Here is a 14,665-nt window from a genome sequence, read left to right on the forward strand (position 1 = left end):
AAACAAAAAAGGACACAGTGCAAGCTAACCTAAAGGTCAGAAAGTGTCCCCCAAATATCACTTGTCAACAGAATACATTGGGAACCTGAGTGCTATGACATTTTAAGTAATGTAACGTGAATTTCCTTTCATTTGTATTCCTCTGCAGGGAGTTGACTTCAAACACTGCCTGGCTGCAGGAAGAAAACTGAGGCTTGTCTTCATCTTGCCCGATGTCCGGGCATCCAGTGCTTTGGAACACATTGGTTCTTCTCAAAAGGTGATGCTGACATCCAGGGACAAAATCTTGACTATACTTGACCTAGGACATCGCACACCACGACATGACTGGTCAAGGCCAAAGGCAGACCTAGAGTGGGGAGGATGCACGAAAGCCATGGTGCTTCCACACCTCCCCCATTCTTTGGAATGTTTGCACCCAGTGGGGTAAACAGGTCATGACTCTTCTTGTCCCCTCAGATGTAGAAATGGAAATTCAGAGAGGTTAGGTGACTTGCTCAGGGTCACATCACCTGGGGCTTCTTGCTAAAAATCGGAAGCTTTTCTCACTGTACTACAAAGTGGTGCCAAATTCCAACTCAGCATGAGAAAACTTCCCCGGCAATTCTGCCTCTGGAATGAGAGATTCAAATGTGCACAGGCAGGTCTGGTGATTCCCTGGGGCTCCCCAAACAGGCCCTGCCACTAAATCCTATTCTAGAATTGACCCCCATGAGGGAGCTTCCTCTGGACATAAGGAGCGTCCTCTGAGGCCCGGAGTCCATCTTTTCTAGACCTGGCGTTGGTGTGAGCAGACAGAGGTGAGGGAAGGTGGCCGGCCGATGGCATTTGTCCCATAGGGTGTTTGCCCTGACGGCAGATCTGGATATAGTCCACAAAAGCTAGCTCTGAATATTGTCCTTATGGAGAGCGCCAGGGCATTCAGTGATCAGGCAGGCTTGAGAACCTGGATGGACATACCCTGAGGACAAGAGCCGAGTCTTATTCATCTTTATATTCCACCTGCCCAGCACGTTGTGTGACATTTACTACTCTCAAAACTGGTTTATGGAATAAATGGACAAATAAACTGAGTCTTGGCTCTGCTGCCCAGGCAGCATGTGATAGTGAGCAAATCCCCAGAGCCCTCTGGACTCTAGGTTCCTCAGGGAGGTGAATTACACCTTATGAGTTTGTAAGGACTAAATGAACCAAAGCGTGTGCAATTAAAATGCACCCCAAAACATAAAGCTTCGAGAGGAAGCATTGCTAACATTAGAAATTGCTTTCTTTTTTTAATTTGATTTTTTAAAAGATTTTATTTATTCATTTGAGAGAGAGAGACAGAAAGAGGACAAGCAGGGGGAGAGGCAGAGGGAAAGGGAGAAGCAGACTCCCCGCTGAGCAGGAAGCCCGATGCGGGGCTCCATCCCAGGACCCTAGGATCATGACCTGAGCCAAAGGCAGATGCTTAACTGACTGAGCCACCCAGGTGCCCCAGAAATTGCTTTCTTGACCACTGTTATCTCTCCTTGCTACCCAGTCTCTCTCTCAGCATCCCCCTAATTATGGTCCCCCACCCTGACCTCTATGCTCCAGGAGGTGGTGGTAGGGCAGAAAGATAAATCAGGCTCAAGTCGCAGAGAGGCTACCATCTTACTCTCACTGAGAAGCAGCAGTCCTGAGAGTGTATCTGCAATTAACATGGCAGCTTGGAGACCGCCCATCTCTCACCCTGGTATCCAGAACAGTCACCATGTTAGATAGATCCCGGGGCGGGGGGAGGTGTGGGTGGAGTGTGAGGGCAAATGGAGTGGGTGATCCAGCTGTTGAGCCAAGCGCATCCCAACAGCTATTAAGAGACGCCCATTGGAAACAGGAAGTGGGCCCTTTTTGCTATATTAGACTAGGGGTCCCTAAAGGACAACTTGTGGGCCACATCTGGCCTGCTACCTCTTTTTGTGCAGCTGTCAAGCTAAGAACGGCTTTTACATTTTTAAATGGTGGGAAAAAAATCAAAAGAATACTTCACATGAGATAATTATGTGAAACTCAAGTGTCAACATCCATACAATAAAGTTTTATCAGAACATCACCTCACTCCTTTGTGTACATAATTATCTGTGGCTGCTTTCACGGTTGAAATAGATCTTCAGTGGAGACCATTTGTCCATCCCTGGTCTAGGCCTTTAGTTCAACAAACTTTCAAGGTAAACAGACTCTTGCCAAGCTCGGGGCTCATCTCTGATGAATAAAGTACAGCTCTGTTCTTGTGAAGTCTAAGGTCTAGTAGAAGGGCACACAGGTTAAGCACCTAGTCCTCTGTGTTCCTAGAGATGCCAGATCCATTCTGGAACTTCGGGTTTGCAAAGAGATTCCAGTTTGAAGTCATGTGGCCCCTATAATGGGTCCTAGCCATTCATGATTTCAGTGAGGGCACAATTTGCAGGAGAGTGAGCTGGTCCCTTGAGGCATATCCAGTGGTCCCTGTGAGTGCTTTGGGGTATGGGCTGGCTCTCACACCCAGGTGCTGCCCTGCCTCAGCCTATTCTGACTGGCTCTCTGCAAACAGGTGTGGGGAGATCTAGTCATGATAGTCCGAAGTCCCTCGTGCCAGCTCTCCAACAGTCCATGGGTCACCCACCCTCTGTGTATTGCCCTGTCCCCTGTTCCTTTAGTGGACTGTTTTATTGTTTCACTATTACGATTTTATTGTGGGTCCTGCATGCAATCTGGTCTCTCCCTCTTACTGCTCTCCCTGCCTCACACAGACGTAAAATGTCTCTTTCCCCAGGTAAACTCCCCAAGTCACTCCTGATGCCACCTTTGGTCAGAGGCTCCTCACAGGGGGCAGAGCCGGCACCAGCAACAGTCAGCACCAAGCACGGAGCAGTAACAAAGTAGTGAGTAATAAAATAGTGTTCAAGACGCCAGCAGTCTCGGTGTCGACCGGTTCGCTGCAGAACTAGTGGCGCCCTCAGCCAAGTGTGAGAGAGAAAGTCTACCCTTAAAAATTATACAGGCCAAGGGGTTCTGCTCCTTTCAGTGCTCAGCGCACACATGGCGCTTATCCAGTAGGATCTAGGAGCTGCGCCCAAAGGTAACGGGTAGGGCTAACTTGAGCTTTGAAAGTGAGGCTTAAGGGTAACTAAGGAAGTAAAAGAGACTCCTCTTCCTGTGGACTCGCAGGGACATGTGATGGTCAAGGGGAAGGCCCCACAGGCACTGACTGGCAAGGAGAAGGGAGAAGAAGGGTAGGTCACGTGAAGGACCCCACTGGGGAAATGAACTCCAAATCGGGAGCAATATGGAGGGTGAAGAGAGTGTGCAGGCTTCATCCAGGAAGGAAGATTTGCTATGGCAAAGGGGTGCTTTTGCTTGTTTAGGAGGGGGGCACTCGGAATGAAATCTGTAATCTTAGGGGGAGACTTGAAATGGGCTATAGGATTTCAAAACAGGTGAGGGACGGCAGGGGGTGCAGAGCTGCAGTGCTCTGGGCTGTGGAATTCGCTCTTCTGCACCTGCTCTCCGGGCCTGTTCTGTCCGGCTAAGCTGCAGAGGACCCTGGTGCGCGGCGGCAAGTGAAGGAACCTCTGTCTGTGAGGTCTGAGGCTGGCTGGTATCCTGAGACAAAGCATTCCCACTAGGACAGACTGCTTGAGGTGGGAGCGCTCTGACAAAGCCCCAAAAGCCTTCACGGTCACCGTCGCTCACTCTGTAGAAAAGTGTATATGAACCAGATGTGCCTAATTCCAACCAAAATACAAGTGCACTAATGGAAATTGCATTTGTACTTGACATTTGTGTAGTGTCTTGTAATGGTAGAAGCTACTTTCAAAAGCGTGATCTTCCCTTACTCTCTAGAACCGTCACAGGAGGTGGCTATTACAACCAGTTTTCTTATTTTTACAGATGAGGATGGGGAGATGGAACATGAGGCTGGTACCCTCCATATCAGTAAGTCAGTCCAGAGGAGGGGGGTCTCTGGGTTCATCCGGCAGCTGAACAGCATCATCAGCAATCTGGTTCCTTTCCTTCCACTCTGCCCTCCTCACCTCTTGGCCTTGTCCTCGGGCTGTTTTCCTGGGTCAGAAGACAGCGGCCACATCCTCACACCACGAAACCCTAAAGCAAAAAGAGATTGTGTCTTCCTTGAGTTCATTTTTAAGACTGAGGGAGTCTTTGCTAGAAGCCCTTCCCCGCAGACTTTTCCGCCTGCCGCATTAGTGAGAACTGGCGCTATGTCCATTCCTAGTGGAGTCGCGGGAGGAGGAATGCATGATCGGCCTGGGCTCCGATGAGTCGGGCTGACTGGCTTCACTCTCGATTCACGACCGCTAACCTCAAGAAGGCTCTCGCTACTGCCTGGCAACACGCGATATTATTTATTCCTACACCAGTGCTTCTCGGACGCAAGTGCGCATCAGAGTCCCCCGGGGGCTTGTCAGAGCACACAGCCTGCCCGACGTGGCGCCAGAGTTCCTGACCCAGGAGGGCTGGGGTGGGGCCTGAGAATGTGCATCTCTGGCGAGTTCTCAGATGACCCTGATGCTGTGCGTCCTGCCGGGGATCACACTCTGGGCCCCCCTGCTCCAGATCATGGACTATCTTACTGTTCTAGACAGCACCCTTGGCCTCTTCTTTCTTCTCAGACATGGCACACCCCGCCCCACTTGCTCCTCAATCTCAACTGACATTCTGTCACCTACTTCAGTGAGAACAGAAGACAATCCGCTCCCACCACCACAGTTCACATCTTACCCTTTGGTTTCCCTTCTGCTGCTACGGACGAACTGCCCTACTCCGATTTAAGGCCCATCCTGGATCTGTGCTTTGGGCCTTATCTTCTCTCACCCAGCCAGGGACATTCCAAAAAACGTGCCCCTCATCAGCTAACTTCCTCTGATATTTTCTTTTCTTCCTTTTTTTTTTTTTAAAGATTTTATTTATTTATTTGACAGAGAGAGAGAGCACAAGCAGGGGGAGCAGCAGGCAGAGGAAGAGGGAGAAGCAGGCTCCCCCCTGAGCAGGGAGCCCGATGCAAGACTCGATCCCAGGACCCTGAGATCATGACCTGAGCTGAAGGCAGACGCTTAACGACTGAGCCACCCAGGCACCCCTGATATTTTCTATCCTAAAGCAAAACAAAAAAAAACAAACCCCACAAAATCTCCCTTGACCCCAATCCCTCCTCAGCCATGAACTCCGTTCTATTTCCTTTTACAGCAGAACTCTTGACATCTCTCTACCTGCCCCCCTTACTTCCTGTCTTTCCTTCTCTCTCGAACCCCATCCAACCCAAAGTTGGTTGGTTGCCACCTCTCCACTGAAACTGCTCCTCTCAAGGTTAGCCATGACTTCCGGGTTCCTGATTCCGGGAGTGATGTCTGTTTCCATGTTACTCAGCTCGTTAGCGGCATCTGACACAGCTTGTCACTCCGCCCTCGGAACACCCTCCCTTGGCTTCTGGCCACAGATCTCTCTTGGATCCCCTCCCTCCTCTCTGGCTGTCCCTTATCAGTCTCTTTGGCAGAGTGCTCTTCATTCTGCTGACCTCTATCGGTTGGGGAGTTCTAGAGCTCAGGCCTCCATGCACACTGTCACTTGCGGAGTTTCAGCTAGTGTCAGGATTTGAAATGCCACCTACAAGCTGTGACTCCCAGATTTCTATCTCCAGCCTGGATCTCTCCACTGAATTCCAGACACATCCATCCCATGGCATGCAGCTCCAGATATATAACGGGTACGTCAAAATTAACATCTCCCAAACTGGGCTGCTGCTTCTTCCCCAGCAACACAGCACGCACATGCACTAGGCTTTTCTTCCTGCTCACAGCAAATGGAGATTTTGCTCCCCAGTTCCTCACGCCAAAAGCTTGGAGTCATCCTTGCTTCTGCTCTTTGTGCTCACACACCGCAAGCAAACCGTCAGCAAATACCAGCAGGTTTACTTCAAAATGTATCCAGGATCTGAGCCCTGATCACAGCCTCTGCTGCCATGGACTCTGGTCCAAGCCATTCTCATTTCCTGCCTCCACTGTTACAAAAGCATCTTAACTAGTCTCCTCACTTCCTCCCTTGCCTCCTCCCCACCCCGCCCCCCATCTATTTTCAACATAGCCAGCCAGAGTGATGCCATTAAAATGTAAATCAGATTATGTCACCCTTCAGCTCAAACTCTCACTTTGAGCAAAGCAAAATCCTTACAAAGGCCTGCAAGGGATCTGGGCCTGGATACTTCTCTGATGTCACCATCCCCCCACCCCGAGCCCCACCCCCCTCCGCTTCTCAGCAGGTCCTCAGGCCTCCTGGCAGTTCCCTGAACACATCAAGTACACGCTCACCTTTACACTGCTGTGACTCTGCCAGGGGTACCCCTCCCTCCGAAATCTCTGGTTCTAGTTGCTTCAGCCTTCTGCTCAAATGTCTCCTGCTCAGAAAAGGCTTTCCCTAACATCCCTAAATGAAATAGGAACAAACCCCTACACTCGCTTCTACCCCAACACTTTCTCTTCCACTTAAACTACTTTAATGTTCTTGTAGCACATGGTAATATCTCCTGACATACTGTATATGTGTTTACCATATATCTCTCGCCCTAGAATGTATGCAGCATGAGGGCAGGGAATTTGAACCTATAACAAGCACTCAATAAAATTTGATGAATTAATTAATGGAAAGGGGAGATCCCACAGTAAGTCGACAAACTGGCAACTAAGTTATACTTTGGGCTCTTATGAATTAGTTTAGCGGTAGTCAGTCCCACAAAGTCCTGTCAACTCTATTTCCAGACTGACATTCTGGATCTGCAACGTGAAGAAACAGACTCTGTACAGTATACCCTGTGGGTACTGTCATCCTGAGAGACCCAGCCAGCCAGCTTCCTTCAAAGGAGCTCCATCTCTCAGATCCTCCAAGTCCTGGGCCCTTCATATTCCTTGTGGCAAATTCTTTTTGCAATGCAGATACTTCTTCCCTGATGGATCAAATTCACAACCACTCATTTTATACATTGTTCTTTTCAAAGCTGGTCACACCTGTAGGCACCACAAAGAAACCTACCGAGCATAGTTCACCCTCTCCTTTCCTGCCGCAAGATAATATACTCAGTTAAAAGAACTTGATCAGCCAGACTAGGATCATTCTGGTAACTGTGTCTAGTCGTAGTATAACCTCCTGTACCTTGACAAGAAAATTGATTATTCTATCAGGAGACCTCATCCTTTTATTGGCATTAATGTAACTTTCCTCTTTCATATGAGTGAGCCCAAACTTTACTCTCATCCCCAGACAATGGTGGGGTTTTTGTTAAAAATAGAAAAATACAAATACAAAAAAATAAATACATTTAAAAATGAATAAATAGGGACGCCTGAGTGGCCCAGTTGTTAGGTGCCCCTGAGGCTCGGGTCATGATCCCAGTGTCCTGGGATCGAGCCCCGCATCGGGCTCCCTGCTCAGCGGGAGGCCTGCTTCTCCCTCTCCCACTCCCCCTGCTTGTGTTCCCTCTCTTGCTGTGTCGCTCTGTCAAATAAATAAATTTAAATAAATAAATAAATATGAAAAAATAAAACATAAAATAGAAAAATACAGCATCCTGTGCAAACAGCAAGGATTTCCATGAGGAGCTGTCTTGCTTGAAGCCTTGCGAGTGTGGCATTTAATACATGCCTACCCTACTAAGTAGACCTGAAGTGACCTTCCCAGGTGATTTTTCTCTTCTATGAAAGCCCACATTTCAGGTTTTGGAACAATCCAACAGATCATGAGATTGGCAAAAGGAGACGGAGAGACCCAACTGGAAATGAGGCAGGGTGGCAGCCTGAACCCCGCTTCACCCCTCCATTGAGTAGGATTAAACTGAACTAATCAGATAAAAAGATAAGGCAAGAGGTCTGGAACACTGGAATTGGTTAAGAAGACTTTCATTATCTTGCCAATGCCAATGCATAGGTGTAGCTGGTTTAGAGCAAGTCACCTGATAATAAGGTGAATTCCAAACCCACTGGGAGAAATGGATTTTACTGAATGGATCCTTACTCTCTACATGGTGAAGAGGAAGAAAAACCCCCGAGGCAAGAAACTGAGAGGCAGTTGAGTATCAGAGCAGTGCGAAAGAGGTAAGCAATACCTGAATTCAAAGCAGCAGCTTCATCCTGTCTGGAACAGGGCCAAATGCCGTGCAAATGGCCTGAGGCCACCCACTGGTAGGGGTGAAGGAACGAAATTTAAAGTAATGGGCACTCGTGATAGTTAAGTGATTAGAGTTACCCTTGTGCTTGAGTTGGCTATTTCAACATTTTTTTAATAGATGTAGAACCACCCAATGGTAAAAATGCTTAGTAACCTGCGTAAGTCTACAGAACAAAGCAAACATCTACCCAAGACCTGTTGAATTTTGTTATCTGGCTGCTATTTTCCAATTCATCATTTCTGTATTAAAAAGCTCGGTGATTCCTGTGCTACCCACGTGCCCCTGCCCCACCTCAGGTAAGTCATTACAGCAGGCATGCCTGAAGAGCTCTGCTCATCTTGTGATAGGCTCAAGATTCAGGTGTCCATGAGCAGTTATGCTCAGAACTCAGCTCAAGAGCAGAGCTTGTCAAACTACTGTGCCTTCAAATCAGCTGGGCAATCTTGTTAAAAGATTCTGATTGCCAGAGTCTGGGCTGTGGCTTGAGAGTCTACGTTTTCTAACAAGCTCCCAGGGGCTGCCAGTGCCGGCCCAGGGACGGACGACACTTGGCACCTCAGGGCTTTAGGCTACACAGTCTGCAACTTGAGTTCTCTGCTCTTTTCTTTTTAAGATTTATTTATTTATTTATTTATTTGAGGGAGAGAGAGACAGAAAGAGAGCACACGAGCATTGGGGAGGAGCAGAGGGAGAGGGAGAAGTAGACTCCCCGCTGAGAAGGGAGCCTGATGCAGGGCTCGATCCCAGGACCCCGGGATCATGTCCTGAACTGAAGGCAGACTCTCAACTGACTGAGCCACCCAGGCGCCCCCTGAGTTCTCTCTTCAATGATAGCATTTCTGAAGAGGCGGATTCGATGTGTAACTGGGTAGATCAGTTGTCTGGAGCAGTGGTTCTCAGAGTGTGATCCAGGGACTAGCGACATGAGCGTCACGTGGGAACGTTAGAGATGCTAATTCTTGGGCCCCCTTCCCAGAGTTTCTGGTTTTCAGGTTACTAAACCAGAAACTCTGGGGGCAGAACCCAGTAATCTGTGTTTTGATAAGCCCTCCATGTGATTCTGATGCTCACTAGCATTTGGGGAACACGGCTCCAGCACATTAAAATCACCTGGGGTGGGACACCTGGGTGATTCAGTCAGTTAAGCATCTGCCTTTGGCTCAGGTCATGATCCCAGGGTCCTGGGATCAAGTCCCACATCAGGCTCCTTGCTCAGCGAGGAGTCTGCTTCTCCCTCTGCCTGCCGCTCCTCCTGCTTGTGCTCTTTCTCTCTCTGACAAACAAATAAAATCTTTCTTTTTAAAGATTTTATTTATTTTTCAACAGAGAGACAGAGACAGAGAGGAAACACAAGCAGGAGGAGCGGGAGAGGGAGAAGCGGGCTTCCCGCGGAGCAGGGAGCCCGATGCAGGGCTTGATCCCAGGACCCTGAGATCATGACCTGAGCTGAAGGCAGAGGCTTAAGGACTGAGCCACCCAGGCGCCCCGACAAATAAATAAAATCTTAAAAATAAAATAAAATCACCTGGGGAAATAAAAAAAGAAAAAATCAAGACCTGGGTCCCCTCCCAGAGAATCTAACTTTTTCATTCTGGGGTAGGACCCAGGCATCGGGATATTCTAAAGGCATCTGCAGAGATGCTCGTGTGCAGTCAGCATTGAGAACAGCTGGCCTAGAGCAGAGAGCGAATCCTGCTTAAGTAGGAGAGTTAGCTGTCAAGCATCTGAGCAAACCACCACACGCTGGTTGCAGGGCTGGATGTCTCTGTGAACAGTGTGCATCCGGTTCTCCAGGGTGACTGGGTCAGAGTGGGGGATGATGCAACACTCACCCTCATCCCTGGCTATTCTGGCTCCTTTTGCTCATGATGTGCTCTGGCTGGGACACCCTGGGGCTATCCTATCATCAGTCAAAAGTTTCACCCATCCTTAAAGGCCCACATCAATCCAGGGCTTCAGAAATCCCTTCCTAAACCCCCTTGCCAGATGAGATTTATCCTTCTGTAGATGTTCATGGCAAATTATTTGCAAATCTTGTTTTCTTATGCTACCTACCTTTCTTGACTCCTCCCCTCTGCTGAGTTATGAACTCTTGGACACCCAGAACTGCATAACCCTGAACTTTGCCCCTCTTCTGGCAGTAGAAATGCTGCACTTGAACCTAGCAGACACGCAGTAAATCTCTTCTTGAATCTGGGATCAGAACACCTGCAGTTGAGGCTTGCCTTTGCAATCAGGGCTTGTGACCCAGGTTGTTAGGTATCTCCTAGCCTCACTTATCTGTAAAATTAGGAGGTTGAACTAGATGATCTTTAAGGTACCTTCCAAATCTCGGATTTGATGGTTCCATGTAGTCTACTCTTATTCCTGGAAAACAGTCTGGTGTTTGGCCATTGGCTGTTGTTGGCCATTGGACCAGAGATGGACACAAGTTCTTTGATCCTCTTCCCACAGACAGGTGGGGTCTATTTCCTCTCCCTGTGTTTCTGGGCCACACCATGACTTCACTGCAGTAGCAATGACACCGTGGCAGTCCTGGGCACAGTAAATGGGTGTCCAAGGCAGGGTGGAGGTGAAGTAAGGGGAAAGAGGGTGAGAAAGCAATTTAGAACATAGGGGCTCCAAAGGAAGGCCTTCACTAGGTCTTGTCCATCTTGGCTTTATGCACACTTGGGGCCGGACACCTGAGCGGTTATGTAGGAAGTCCGGCCATCCTGCTGCAGAGACTATGTGGAGGGGCCACTGTCTACGTGCCCCTCAAGTCCAGCCCTATAGCCATCCCTGTGAAGGTGCTAGGTATGTGAGTACAATTGCTTTGGACCCTCTAGATCAGCCTCACCACTAGCTGACTGCCACCGAGTGATCCCAGTTGACGCCACCTGGAGCAGGAGAATCACCCAGCTGAGCCCCGCCCCAGTCCTGATCTACAAAATCACAATACATAATAAAATGGGTGCTGTTTAGGTCACCAAGTTTAGGGGAGTTTGTTATTCAGCAATAGGTAACCAGAACATTGTGTACATAGCGTTACTCTTGTATGTGAAATTCTATGCAGTTTAGCAAGCAAATATTTGATAGATGTTGGAGAAAATAGATACACATACATACATACATACATACATACATAAGGTGGGCTTGTAAAAGTGCATGACATTTTGTGCTATTCCCACTGACTTTGATTTCCCGAGTCAACTAAATGGCCTGTGGATGCATTTCTAGAGCAAAATGCACAACTGCTAACAAGGGCCTCCTTGAGAGCTGTGCTCGAGGCCCATGATGTAGCACCAAGTGCAATGTCAGGACTTGTTAAACAGACCTAGGAGGAGCCAGGGAATTGCACTGAGGGCTCAAGAAGGTGGAGCCCTTACACAAAGAGGGCTTTGTCTGCTCCTGAACACAGTATGGCCATTTCCTTCGGGAAATTTTTCAGTTTGGGGAGAGATCTGCCATTTGAAAAGGGGGATATGATTTTCTCCTCTCCCAGACTAATTTAAACCTCCTCCGATCCCAAGGGAGATTTTTAGTGCAGTATAATAAGGACACCTTCAGAATCACAGCCTCTTTTTCTGAACGTGTTTCTTATGTAAATGCTGCATCAGAGAAATTTCCCTCTGCTTGACACTTTAATTCTGCTTTTAAAACCTGCAAAACAGAAACACAGAGAAAGACACCTTGGAAATACTTTGGGTTTCATCTATTTTCCATTTTTACCTCCAGCTCCCACATTTTTTTTCAAAATCCCTGTTCTTCAAGTCAAGCATATTTTAAAATCATCCTCTGTTGAACTGGGAAAGAAAAAAAAAGATGATTCCTGTACATTTAGGCTGCCCAAATCCACCAGAAATACAAGGCACTTCATAGTGATCTAATAATCCTCAGATTGCCACAGTGAAGTCAGGTGGCCCAGAGCAGGGGAGTCAAGAGACATTTAAAGAGGAGCCCTTTGAGGCCTCAGTGCGCCCCTCCCCCACGCCACATACCTTCTGGAGGGCCGCACCAGGGAGAGGGAAGAAAAAGGCCTGGCTCTGTAGGTTTCTTTCAAGATTTTCTTTTTTTCCCTGACTCCCTTCCACTTCCCTACCACATGCCCCTAGGTCGGACTGACCTCCTATTTAGTGTTTATGACCCACCCACAGCGCCCCATAGGGTGACTACCAGACTATCATACACCACCTTATTGTACTGATTCCTTCATATCTATTTTCCTGCTTTGGAACAGGAGCAGTGAGAGAAGAAGGATTATATCTCTTCTCCATATCCCTGCACACAGCAAAATAACAGAAATACACTTAATGAATGAATGGGTTTGAAATCCAACTCAGTTTACTTGCAGCTTACTTTCTTGGGCAAGTTATCTCCTCTTGGAGACCCGGGTTTCCTTGTCTATGAGATGGGGAGAGGAGCAAACCACCTCTTGGGTAGCCGTGAGGAATCACAGGGTAACATTTTGAAGTGCGTGGCAGAACATGCTAGGCAGGCAGTAGGTTCTCAACAAGGTTTGGTCACTCATCTTTCCCAGACCCACCTCCTAAAGCCGTGCCCGCAGATGGAATGAGGCTTGCCTATGTTCTGCACGGGAACCTGCAGAGCTAGCTGTCCTCACAATACCGCTCCACAGGGGCGCCTGGGTGGCTCAGTTGGTTAAGCGACTGCCTTTGGCTCAGGTCATGATCCTGGAGTCCCTGGATCGAGTCCCGCATCGGGCTCCCTGCTCGGCGGGGAGCCTGCTTCTCCCTCTGACCCTCCCCCCTCTCATGTGCTCTCTCTCTCTCATTCTCTCTGTCTCAAATAAATAAATAAAATCTTTAAAAAAAAAAAAAAAAAAACAATACCGCTCCACATTTCTGGCTGTCACTTAGATCAGTTCCCTTAAGAACCTGTCCTTGAACTTGAGGCTTGGATTCTACTTAAAAGGCAAATCTTGGGGAGGGAGGAGAAGGAAAACACTTCAGGCTGTTATCAGTCACTGAAACCTCAGCATGAAGGAGTCTCAGATCCTTCTCATAGAACACATTATAAGGGAGAAGTGAGGTAGGGAAGGCATGAGGCAGGGTTGGAGATGGGATAGAGCGAGAGAGAGAGAGAGAGAGAGAGAGAGAGGAGGAAACTGGTAATGTTGGAACGCAAAAGAATCAGGAGGGGCTGCCTGGTGCACAGGAAAACATTGCAAAGTCAGAGAGATCAGGGTTCTTATGTGAGCTTTTCCTGCTGGGGGCTGTGACAGGAGGCAAGTTACTTAACCTCTTTGAATTGTAAAATGGGACTAATACCAGTTAATTTGGGGGTGCCTCTGGGGGTGAAGCGGAGCGACGTCACAAGTGCTTAGTAGGTGGTTGGTGGCTCGCTGGAAGCCTTAGAGAGGACTGGCCAGTGAGGGCTGCGTCCACCACTTAGCCGTGGGCCAAGGACGCGGCCCATCTAGGTTGTGGTTATTATTTCCCTTCCCTCGGGCCAGATTTCCCGGGCTCTACTCTGCCTGGGGCCAGCTGGGACCACACAGTGACAGCCACCTATATTAATTAATTATGAGAGAATGCATCTTCTCCATCCTCAAATCCCAAACCCAAGGCAGAGGCGAGAGAACAATACTATTTCATTCTAGCGGAGACAGTCGGCCGCAAGCCCAGCTCCAGGAAGGAAAGGGTGAAAACATTCCACCATCCCACTGCACGCAGGGAGAAAATACCAGTAAAGTGGTGGGAGGCAACTCCGCGGCGGTGGGGGTGGGGGGGCGCCGGCGGGGACGGGGGGGCGCCGGCGGCTGGAGGCTGCGGAGCAGGTGGGAGCGGTGCGCGTCCTCCGCCCCGCCCTCGCCCCGCCCCCTCCGCCCCCAGGGCGTCGCTCAAGCCAGGCCCCGCCCCTCTCACCGTCGCTGGGTCCTCCCTGCGCTGTGCTCCGGCCACACCCGCTTTCTCCTGCCCCAGCCCCTCCCGCCGCCCCTGCACTTCTTCTCCGGGTGCCAGAGCCGGGGACAGCGGGCCCCACCGGCCACCGCGTGCTGGGGGATAGGGAGCGCAGGGGGCGCCAGTGCGGGAGGGGCCTTTGTAGTCCGTCTCCTCGCTCCACCCCTGGCTCTTCCTCCTCTTTTCTTTCTCTACTCCCTCTACCCGCAACTCCTCCCCCGCCCTTTCACCCCGCCCGCTACTTTCTCCTCTCCCCACCTCCTATAGCCACCCGGTCTGGACCACCCCAGGGGAAGGCCGGTGCCACTGACAGCGATCCCAGCACCCCGCTGACCTATTCTCGCTTTGCAGTGAGAAGGAGCTCGAAAGACAACTCAGCAGCATGCCCGGGCTGGCAGGTCCTGGTCAGCCCGCTATGCTGCTGAGACCCGCAGCCTGAGTCCGGCTCCTGGGCATTCCACGCCTCCGGCACTGCCCTGTGGGCCCAGTCTGGGCTGGCCCCCAGTCCCGGTAAACTGGACAGACTCGCAGTCCCCAGACACCACCTCTGAGAGCCACATGTTGGGGGAAAAAGAGAACAGTAACAAAG

Source organism: Halichoerus grypus, chromosome 5, assembly GCF_964656455.1.
Source record: "Halichoerus grypus chromosome 5, mHalGry1.hap1.1, whole genome shotgun sequence".
NCBI classification, from domain to species: Eukaryota; Metazoa; Chordata; class Mammalia; order Carnivora; family Phocidae; genus Halichoerus; species Halichoerus grypus.